Here is an 11,548-nt window from a genome sequence, read left to right on the forward strand (position 1 = left end):
TAGAAGTCAATGCCAGAAGCATAAAATACAAAATAAATACAACAGTTTTACCATCGTATAAAATGAATAATCGCAAACAGTGTGAGGGTAATGGTCATTTCTACGTTCCGGGCAACCTAGGCTTCCCTCTAGGGCGTTGCTCCACCAGGTCGAATAGTTAGGGCCATAGAAGTCAACGCCCGAAGCATAAAATACAAAATAAATAGCACAGTTTTTCCACTGTATAAAACGAATAATTGAAACCAGTGTGAAAGTTATGGTCATTTCTACGTTCAAGCCAACCTCGGCATCACTACAGGGCGGTGCTCCACCAGTTCGAATAGATAGGCCCCAAGAAGTCAACGCCAGAAGCATAAAATACAATATAAATACAACAGCTTTTCCATCGTATATAATGTACATTTGCAAACAGTGTGAAAGTAACGGTCATTTCTACGTTCCGGGCAACCTACGCTTCACTCTAGGGCGTTGGTCCTCCACATCTAACAGTTGGGGCCTAAGAAGTCAACCGCAGAAGCACCAAATACAAAATTAATACAACAGTTTTTCCATCGTATAAAACGAATAATTGCAACCAGTATGAAAGTTATGGTCATTTCTACGTTCCGGGCAACCTAGGCTTCACCCTAGGGCGTTGCTCCACCGGACCGAATAGTTAGGGCCTAAGAAGTCAACGCCAGAAGCATAAAATACGATATATGTACAACAGTTTTACCATCGTATAAAATGAATAATCGCAAACAGTGTGAAGGTAATGGTCACTTCTACGTTCCGCGCAACCTAGGCTTCACCCCTGGGCGTTGCTCCACCAGATCCAATAGTTAGGACCTATGAAATCAGCGCCAGAAGCATAAAATACAATATGAATACAACAGTTTTTCACTTGTATAACAGGAATAATTGCAACCAGTGTGAAAGCTATGGTCATTTCTACGTTCCGGGCAACCTAGGCTTCACTCTAGGACGTTGCTCCACAACATCGAATAGTTAGGGCCTTGGAAGTCAATGCCAGAAGCATAAAATGCAATATAAATACAACAGTTTTTCCATCGTATAAAACGAATAATTGCAACCTGTGTGAAGGTACAGGTCATTTTTACGTTCCGGGCAACCTAGGTTTCACCCTAGGGCGTTGCTCCACCTGATCGAATAGTTAGGGCCTAAGAAGTCAACGCCAGGAGCATAAAATACGATATATGTACAACAGTTTTTCCATCGTATAAAACGAATAATTGCAACAAGTGTGAAATTCATAGCCATTTCTACGTTGCGGGCATCCTAGACTTAACTCTGAGGCATTGCTACACCAGACCGAATACATAGGGCCTTAGAAGTCAACGCCAGAGGTATAAAGTACAATCAAAATCCAACAGTTTGTCCATCGTATAGCTGGAATAATTGCAACCAGAGTGAAAGTAATGGTCATTTCTACGTTTCGGGCGACCTAGGCACCACTCTAGGGCATTGCTCCAACAGATGGAATAGCTAGGGCCTTAGAAGTCAATGCCAGAAGCATAAAATAGAAAATAAATACAACAGTTCTTCCATCGTATAACAAGAATAATTGCAACCAGTGTGAAAGTGATGGTCATTTCTACATTCCGGGCAACCTAGGCTTCACCCTAGGGCGCTGCTCCACCTGATCGAATAGTTAGGGCCTAAGAAGTCAACGCCAGAAGCATAAAATACGATATATGTACAACAGTTTTACCATCGTATAAAATGAATAATCGCAAACCGTGTGAAGGTGATGGTCATTTCTATATTCCGGGCAACCTAGGCTTCACTCTAGGGCGTTCCTCTACCAGATCGAATAGTTGGGGCCTTAGGAGTCAACTCCCGAAGCATAAAATACAAAATAAGTAGAACAGTTTTTCCATTGTATAAAACGAATAATTGGAACCGGTGTGAAAGTTATGGTCATTTCTACGTTCCGCGCAACCTAGGCTTCACCCTAGGGCGTTGCTCCACCTGATCGAATTGTTAGGGCCTAAGAAGTCAACGCCAGAAGCATAAAATACGACATATGTACAACAGTTTTTCCATCGTATAAAACGAATAATTGCAACCAGTGTGAAAGTAATAGCCATTTCTACGTTGCGGGCATCCTAGACTTAACTCTGAGGCATTGCTACACCAGATCGAATACATAGGGCCTTAGAAGTCAACGCCAGAAGTATAAAGTACAGTAAAAATCCAACAGTTTGTATATCGTATAGCTGGAATAATTGCAACCAGAGTCAAAGTAATGGTCATTTCTACGTTTCGGGCGACCTAGGCTCCACTCTAGGGTGTTGCTCCACCAGATGGAATAGCTTGGGCCTTAGAAGTGAATGCCAGAAGCATAAAATACAAAATAAATACAACAGTTTTTCCATCGTATAACAAGAATAATTGCAACAAGTGTGAAAGTGATGGTCACTTCTACATTCCGGGCAACCTAGGCTTGACTCTAGGGCGTTGTTCCACCAGAGCGATTAGTTAGGGCCTAAGAAGTCAACGCCTGAAGCATAAAATACAATATAAATACAACAGTTTTTCCATCGCATAAAACGAATAATTGCATCCAGTATGAAAGTTATGGTCATTTCTACGTTCCGGGCAACCTAGGCTTCACCCTAGGGCGTTGCTCCACCTGATCGAATAGTTAGGGCCTAAGAAGTCAACGCCAGGAGCATAAAATACGATATATGTACAACAGTTTTTCCATCGTATAAAACGAATAATTGCAACCAGTGTGAAATTCATAGACATTTCTACGTTGCGGGCATCCTAGACTTAACTCTGAGGCACTGCTACACCAGATCGAATACGTAGGGCCTTAGAAGTCAACGCCAGATGTATAAAGTACAATCAAAATCCAACAGTTTGTCCATCGTATAGCTGGAATAATTGCAACCAGAGTGAAAGTAATGGTCATTTCTACGTTTCGGGCGACCTAGGCTCCACTCTAGTGCATTGCTCCAACAGATGGAATAGCTAGGGCCTTAGAAGTCAATGTCAGAAGCATAAAATACAAAATAAATACAACAGTTTTTCCATCGTATAACAAGAATAATTGCAACCAGTGTGAAAGTGATGGTCATTTCTACATTCCGGGCAACCTAGGCTTCACTCTAGGGCGTTGCTCCACCGGATCGAATAGTTAGGGCCTAAGAAGTCAACGCCAGAAGCACCAAATACAAATTTAATACAACAGTTTTTCCATCGTATAAAACGAATAATTGCAACCAGTGTGAAAGTACAGGTCATTTCTACGTTCCGCGCAACATAGGCTTTACCCTAGGGCGTTGCTTCACCTGATCGAATAGTTAGGGCCTAAGAAGTCATCGCCAGAGGCATAAAATACGATATATGTACAACAGTTTTTCCATCGTATAAAACGAATAATTGCAACCAGTGTGAAAGTAATAGCCATTTCTACGTTGCGGGCATCCTAGGCTTAACTCTGAGTCATTGCTACACCAGATCGAATACATAGGGCCTTAGAAGTCAACGCCAGAAGTATAATGTACAATCAAAATCCAACAGTTTGTCCATCGTATAGCTGATATAATTGCAACCAGAGTGAAAGTAATGGTCATTTCTACGTTTCGGGCGACCTAGGCTCCACCCTAGGGCGTTGCTCCATCAGATGGAATAGCTAGGGACTTAGAAGTCAATGCCAGAAGCATAAAATACAAAATAAATACAACAGTTTTTCCATCGTATAACAAGAATAATTGCAACCAGTGTGAAAGTAATGGTCATTTCTACATTCCGGGCAACCTAGGCTTGACTCTAGGGCGTTGCTCCACCGGATCGAATAGTTAGGGCCTAAGAAGTCAACGCCAGAAGCATAAAATACAACATAAGTACAGCAGTTTTTCCATCGTATAACAGGAATAATTGCAACCAGTGTGAAAGTACAGGTCATTTTTACGTTCCGGGCAACCTAGGCTTCGCTCAAGGGCGTTGCTCCACCATATCGAATAGTTAGGGCCTTAGAAGTCAACGCCTGAAGCATAAAATACAATAAAAATACAACATTTTTTTCATCGTATAACAGGAATAATTGCAACCAGTCTGAAGGATATGGTCATTTCTACGTTCCGGGCAACCTAGGCTTCACTCTAGGGCGTTGGTCCTCCACATCTAACAGTTAGGGCCTAAGAAGTCAACGCCAGAAGCACCAAATACAATATAAATACAACAGTTTTTCCATCGTATAAAACGAATAATTGCAACCAGTATGAAAGTTATGGTCATTTCTACGTTCCGGGCAACCTAGGCTTCGCCCTAGGGCGTTGCTCCACCACATCGAATAGCTACGGCCTTAGCAGTCAACGCCAGAGGCATAAAATACAAAATAAATACAACAGTTTTTCCATCGTATAACAAGAATAATTGCAACCAGTGTGAAATTCATAGCCATTTCTACGTTGCGGGCATCCTAGACTTAACTCTGAGACATTGCTACACCAGATCGAATACATAGGGCCATAGAAGTCAACGCCAGAGGTATAAAGTACAAGCAAAATCCAACAGTTTGTCCATCGTATAGCTGGAATAATTGCAACCAGAGTGAAAGTGATGGTCATTTCTACGTTTCGGGCGACCTAGGCTCCACTCTAGGGCATTGCTCCAACAGATGGAATAGCTAGGGCCTTAGAAGTCAATGCCAGAAGCATAAAATAGAAAATAAATACAACAGTTTTTCCATCCTATAACAAGAATAATTGCAACCAGTGTGAAAGTGATGGTCATTTCTACATTCCGGGCAACCTAGGCTTGACTCTAGGGCGTTGCTCCACCGGATCGAATAGTTAGGGCCTAAGAAGTCAACGCCAGAAGCACCAAATACAAAATTAATACAACAGTTTTTCCATCGTATAAAACGAATAATTGCAACCAGTGTGAAAGTACAGGTCATTTCTACGTTCCGGGCAACCTAGGCTTCACTACAGGACGGTGCTCCACCAGATCAAATAATTAGGGCCTAAGAAGTCAACGCCAGAAGCATAAAATACAATATAAATAGAACAGTTTTTCCATTGTATAAAACGAATAATTGAAACCAGTGTGAAAGTTATGGTCATTTCTACGTTCCGCGCAACCTAGGCTTCACCCCTGGGCGTTGCTCCACCAGATCCAATAGTTAGGACCTAAGAAGTCAGCGCCAGAAGCATAAAATACAAAATAGATACAACAGCTTTTCCATCGTATATAATGTATAATTGCAAACAGTGTGAAGGCAATGGTCATTTCTACGTTCCGGGCAACCTAGGCTTCACCCTAGGGCGTTGCTCCACCTGATCGAATAGTTAGGGCCTAAGAAGTCAACGCCAGAAGCATAAAATACGATATATGTACAACAGTTTTACCGTCGTATAAAATGAATAATCGCAAACAGTGTGAAGGTAATGGTCAATTCTACATTCCGGGCAACCTAGGCTTCACTCTAGGGCGTTGCTCCACCAGATCGAATAGTTGGGGCCTTAGAAGTCAACGCCCGAAGCATAAAATACAAAATAAATAGAACAGTTTTTCCATTGTATAAAACGAACAATTGAAACCAGTGTGAAAGTTATGGTCATTTCTACGTTCCGCGCAACATAGGCTTCACTCTAGGGCGTTTCTCTACCACATCGAATAGCTACGCCCTTAGAAGTCAACTCCAGTAGCATAAAATACAATATAAATAAAACAGCTTTTCAATCGTATAAAATGAATGATTGCAAACAGTGTGAAAGTTATGGTCATTTCTACGTTCCGGGCAACCTCGGCTACACTCTAGGGCGTGGCTCCACCAGATCGAATATTTAGGTTCTTATAAGTCAGCGCCCGAACCATAAAATACAAAAAAGATGCAACAGTTTTTCCATCGTATAACATGAATAATTGCAACCAGTGTGAAGGTAATTTTCTTTTCTATGTTCCGGGCATCCTAGACTTAACACTGAGGCATTGCTCCACCAGATCGAAGAGTTAGGGCCTTAGAAGTCAGCGCCCGAAGCATAAAATACAATAAAGATGCAGCAGTTTTTCCATCGTATAACAGGAGTAATTGCAACCAGTGTGAAGGTAATGGTCTTTTCTATGTCCCGGGCAACCTAGACTTCACTCTAGGGCATTGCTCCACCACATCGAATAGCTACGGCCATAGAAGTCAACGCGAGAAGCATAAAATACGATATAAATACAATAGTTTTTCCATCGTATAACAGGAATAATTGCAAACAGTGTGAAAGATATGGTCATGTCTACGTTCCGGGCAACCTAGGCTTCACTCTAGGGCGTTGCTCCACCAGATCCAATAGTTAGGGCCTTAGAAGTCAACGCCCGAAGCATAAAATACAATACAAGCACGACAGTTATTCCATCGTATAACAGGAATAATTACAGCCAGTGTGAATGTAATGGGCAGTTCTACTTTCCGTGCAACCTAGGCTTCACTCTAGGGCGTTGCTCCACCAGGTCGAATAGTTAGGGCCTTAGAAAACAACTACAGACGCATAAAATACAATAAAAATACCACAGTTTTTTCATCATATAGAAAGAATAATTGCAACCAGTATGAAAGTAATGTTCATTTCTACGATCCGGGCAACCTAGGCATCACCCTAGGGCGTTGTTCCACCAGAGCGAATAGTTAGGGCCTAAGAAGTCATCGCCTGAAGCATAAAATACAATATAAATACAACAGCTTTTCCATCGTATAAACCTAATAATTGCAACCAGTATGAAAGTTATGGTCATTTCTACGTTCCGGGCAATCTAGGCTTCACTCTAGGGCGTTGCTCAACCACATCGAATAGTTAGGGCCTAAGCAGTCAACGCCAGAACCACCAAATACAAAATTAATACAACAGTTCTTCCATCGTATAAAAGGAATAATTGCAACCAGTATGAAAGTTATGGTCATTTCTACGTTCCGGACAACCTAGGCTTCACCCTAGGGCGTTGCTCCACCTGATCGAATAGTTAGGGCCTAAGAAGTCAACGCCAGAAGCATAAAATACGATGTATGTACAACAGTTTTACCATCGTATAAAACGGATAATCGCAAACAGTGTGAAGGTAATGGTCATTTCTACGTTCCGGGCAACCTAGGCTTCACTACAGGGCGGTGCTCCACCAGATCAAATAATTAGGGCCTAAGAAGTCAACGCCAGAAGCATAAAATACAATATAAATAGAACAGTTTTTCCATTGTATAAAACGAATAATTGAAACCAGTGTGAAAGTTATGGTCATTTCTACGTTCCGCGCAACCTAGGCTTCACCCCTGGGCGTTGCTCCACCAGATCCAATAGTTAGGACCTAAGAAGTCAGCGCCAGAAGCATAAAATACAAAATAGATACAACAGCTTTTCCATCGTATATAATGTATAATTGCAGACAGTGTGAAGGCAATGGTCATTTCTATGTTCCGGGCAACCTAGGCTTCACTCTAGGGCGTTGCTCCACCTGATCGAATAGTTAGGGCCTAAGGAGTCAACGCCAGAAGCATAAAATACGATATATGTACAACAGTTTTACCGTCGTATAAAATGAATAATCGCAAACAGTGTGAAGGTAATGGTCAATTCTACATTCCGGGCAACCTAGGCTTCACTCTAGGGCGTTGCTCCACCAGATCGAATAGTTGGGGCCTTAGAAGTCAACGCCCGAAGCATAAAATACAAAATAAATAGAACAGTTTTTCCATTGTATAAAACGAACAATTGAAACCAGTGTGAAAGTTATGGTCATTTCTACGTTCCGCGCAACCTAGGCTTCACTCTAGGGCGTTTCTCTACCACATCGAATAGCTACGCCCTTAGAAGTCAACTCCAGTAGCATAAAATACAATATAAATAAAACAGCTTTTCAATCGTATAAAATGAATGATTGCAAACAGTGTGAAAGTTATGGTCATTTCTACGTTCCGGGCAACCTCGGCTACACTCTAGGGCGTTGCTCCACCAGATTGAATATTTAGGTTCTTATAAGTCAGCGCCCGAACCATAAAATACAAAAAAGATGCAACAGTTTTTCCATCGTATAACATGAATAATTGCAACCAGTGTGAAGGTAATTTTCTTTTCTATGTTCCGGGCATCCTAGACTTAACACTGAGGCATTGCTCCACCAGATCGAAGAGTTAGGGCCTTAGAAGTCAGCGCCCGAAGCATAAAATACAATAAAGATGCAGCAGTTTTTCCATCGTATAACAGGAGTAATTGCAACCAGTGTGAAGGTAATGGTCTTTTCTATGTTCCGGGCAACCTAGACTTCACTCTAGGGCATTGCTCCACCACATCGAATAGCTACGGCCATAGAAGTCAACGCGAGAAGCATAAAATACGATATAAATACAATAGTTTTTCCATCGTATAACAGGAATAATTGCAAACAGTGTGAAAGATATGGTCATGTCTACGTTCCGGGCAACCTAGGCTTCACTCTAGGGCGTTGCTCCACCAGATCCAATAGTTAGGGCCTTAGAAGTCAACGCCCGAAGCATAAAATACAATACAAACACGACAGTTATTCCATCGTATAACAGGAATAATTACAGCCAGTGTGAATGTAATGGGCAGTTCTACTTTCCGTGCAACCTAGGCTTCACTCTAGGGCGTTGCTCCACCAGGTCGAATAGTTAGGGCCTTAGAAAACAACTACAGTCGCATAAAATACAATAAAAATACCACAGTTTTTTCATCATATAGAAAGAATAATTGCAACCAGTATGAAAGTAATGTTCATTTCTACGTTCCGGGCAACCTAGGCTTCACTCTATGGCGTTGCCGCACCAGATGGAATAGTTAGGTCCTACGAATTCAACGCCAGAAGCACTAAATACAATATAAATACAACAGCTTTTCCATCGTATCAAAAGTATAATTGCAACCAGTGTGAAAGTAATGGTCATTTCTACTTTCCGGGCAACCTAGGTTTCACTCTAGGGCGTTGCTCCACCAGATCGAATAGCGAAGGACTTAGAAGTAAACGCCAGAAGCATAAAAAAGAATAAAAATACAACAGTTATTCCATAGTATAACAGGAATAATTACAACCAGTGTGAAAGTAATGGGCATTTCTACGTTCCGTGCAACCGAGGCTTCACTCTAGGGCGTTGCTCCACCAGGTCGAATAGTTAGGGCCTTAGAAAACAGCTCCAGAGGCATAAAATACATTAAAAATACAACAGTTTTTCTATCGTATAAAAAGAATAATTGCAACCAATGTGAAAGTAATGGCCATTTCTACGTTGCGCGCAGCCTAGGGATCACTGTAGGGCGTTGCTCCACCAGATCCAATAGTTAGGTCCTTAGAAGTCAATGCCAGAAGCATAAAATGCAATATAAATACAACAGTTTTTCCACTGTATAATATGAATAATTGCAAACAGTGTGGAAGTAATGGTCCTTTCTACGTTCCGGGCAACCTAGGCTTCACTCTAAGGCGCTGCTCAACCACATCGAATAGCTACGGCCTTAGAAGTCAAGGCCATAACTATAAAAAACAATATAAATACAACAGTTTTTCCATTGTATAAAATGAATAATTGCAAACAGTGTGGAGGTAATGGTCATTTCTACTTTCCGGGCAACCTAGGCTTCACTCTAGGGCGTTTCTCCACCACATCGAACAGCTACGGCCTTAGAAGACAACGTCTGAAGCATAAAATACAAAATTAATACAACAGTTATTCCATCGTATAACATGAATAATTCCAACCAGTGTGAAGGTGATGGTCATTTCTACGTCCCGGGCAACCTAGGCTTCACTCTAGGGCGTTGCTACACCAGATCGAATAGGTAGGGCCTTAGAAGTCAACGCCCGAAGCATAAAATACAAAATTAATACAACAGTTATTCCATCGTATAACAGGAATAATTACAACCAGTGTGAAGGTGATGGTCATTTCTACGTCCCGGGCAACCTAGGCTTCACTCTAGGGCGTTGCTACACCAGATCGAATAGGTAGGGCCTTAGAAGTCAACACCAGAAGCATAAAATAAAATAAAAATACAACAGTTTTTCCATCGTATAAAAGGAATAATTGCAACCAGCGTGAAAGTAATGGCCATTTCTGCGTTCCGTGCAACCTAGGCTTCACTCTAGGGCGTTGCCCCACCACATCGATTAGCTACGGCCTTGGAAGTCAACGCCTGTAGCATAAAATACAATAAAAGTAGAACAGTTTTTTCATCGTATAACAGGAATAATTGCAAACAGTGTGAAAGTTATGGACATTTCTACGTTCCGGGCAACCTAGGCTTAACTGTAGGGCGTTGCTCCACCAGATCGCTTAGTTACGCACTTAGAATTTAACGCCAGAAGCATAAAATACCATAAAAATGCAACAGTTTTTCCATCGTATGACAGGAATAATTCCAACCAGTATGAAAGTACTGGTCATTTCTGTGTTCCGTGTAACCTAGGCTTCACTCTAGGGCGTTGCTCCACCAGATCGAATAGCTAGGGACTTAGAATTCAACCCCAGAAGAATAAAATACAACATAAGTACAACAGTTTCTCCATCGTATAAAATGTATAATTGCAACCAGTGTGAAAGTTATGGTCATTTCTACGTTCCGGGCAACCTAGTCTTAACTGTAGGGCGCTACTCCACCAGATCGCTTAGATACGGACTTAGAATTTAAAGCCAAAAGCATAAAATACCATAAAAATGCAACAGTTTTTCCATAGTATAACAGGAATAATTGCAACCAGTGTGAAAGTCCAGGTCACTTCTACGTTGTGGGCAACCTAGGCTTCGCTCTAGGGCGTTGCTCCACCACATCGAATAGTTAGGTCCTTAGAAGTCAATGCCAGAAGCATAAAATGCAATATAAATACAACAGTTTTTCCACTGTATAATATGAATAATTGCAAACAGTGTGGAAGTAATGGTCATTTCTACGTTCCGGGCAACCTAGGCTTGGCTCTAGGGCGTTGCTCCACCACATCGAATAGTTAGGTCCTTAGAAGTCAATGCCAGAAGCATAAAATGCAATATAAATACAACAGTTTTTCCACTGTATAATATGAATAATTGCGAACAGTGTGGAAGTAATGGTCATTTCTACGTTCCGGGCAACCTAGGCTTCACTCTAGGGCGCTGCTCAACCACATCGAATAGCTACGGCCCCAGAAGACAACGCCATAACTATAAAATACAATATAAATACAACAGCTTTTCCATCGTATATGATGTATATTTGGAAACAGTGTGAAAGTAAAGGTCATTTATACGTTCCGGGCAACCTAGGCTTCACTCTAGTGCGTTGCTCCACCAGATCGCATAGTTAGGGCCTTAGAAGTCAACGCCAGAAGCATAAAATACAATATAAATACAACAGTTTTTCAATCGTATAACAGGAATTATTGCAACCAGTGTGAAAGGTATGGTCATTTCTAAGTTGCGGGCATCCTAGGCTTCACTCTAGGGCATTGCTCCACCACATCGAATAGCTACGGCCTTAGAAGTCAAGGCCATAACTATAAAAAACAATATAAATACAACAGTTTTTCCATTGTATAAAATGAATAATTGCAAACAGTGTGGAGGTAATGG

Source organism: Calliopsis andreniformis, unplaced genomic scaffold, assembly GCF_051401765.1.
Source record: "Calliopsis andreniformis isolate RMS-2024a unplaced genomic scaffold, iyCalAndr_principal scaffold0001, whole genome shotgun sequence".
NCBI lineage: Eukaryota > Metazoa > Arthropoda > Insecta > Hymenoptera > Andrenidae > Calliopsis > Calliopsis andreniformis.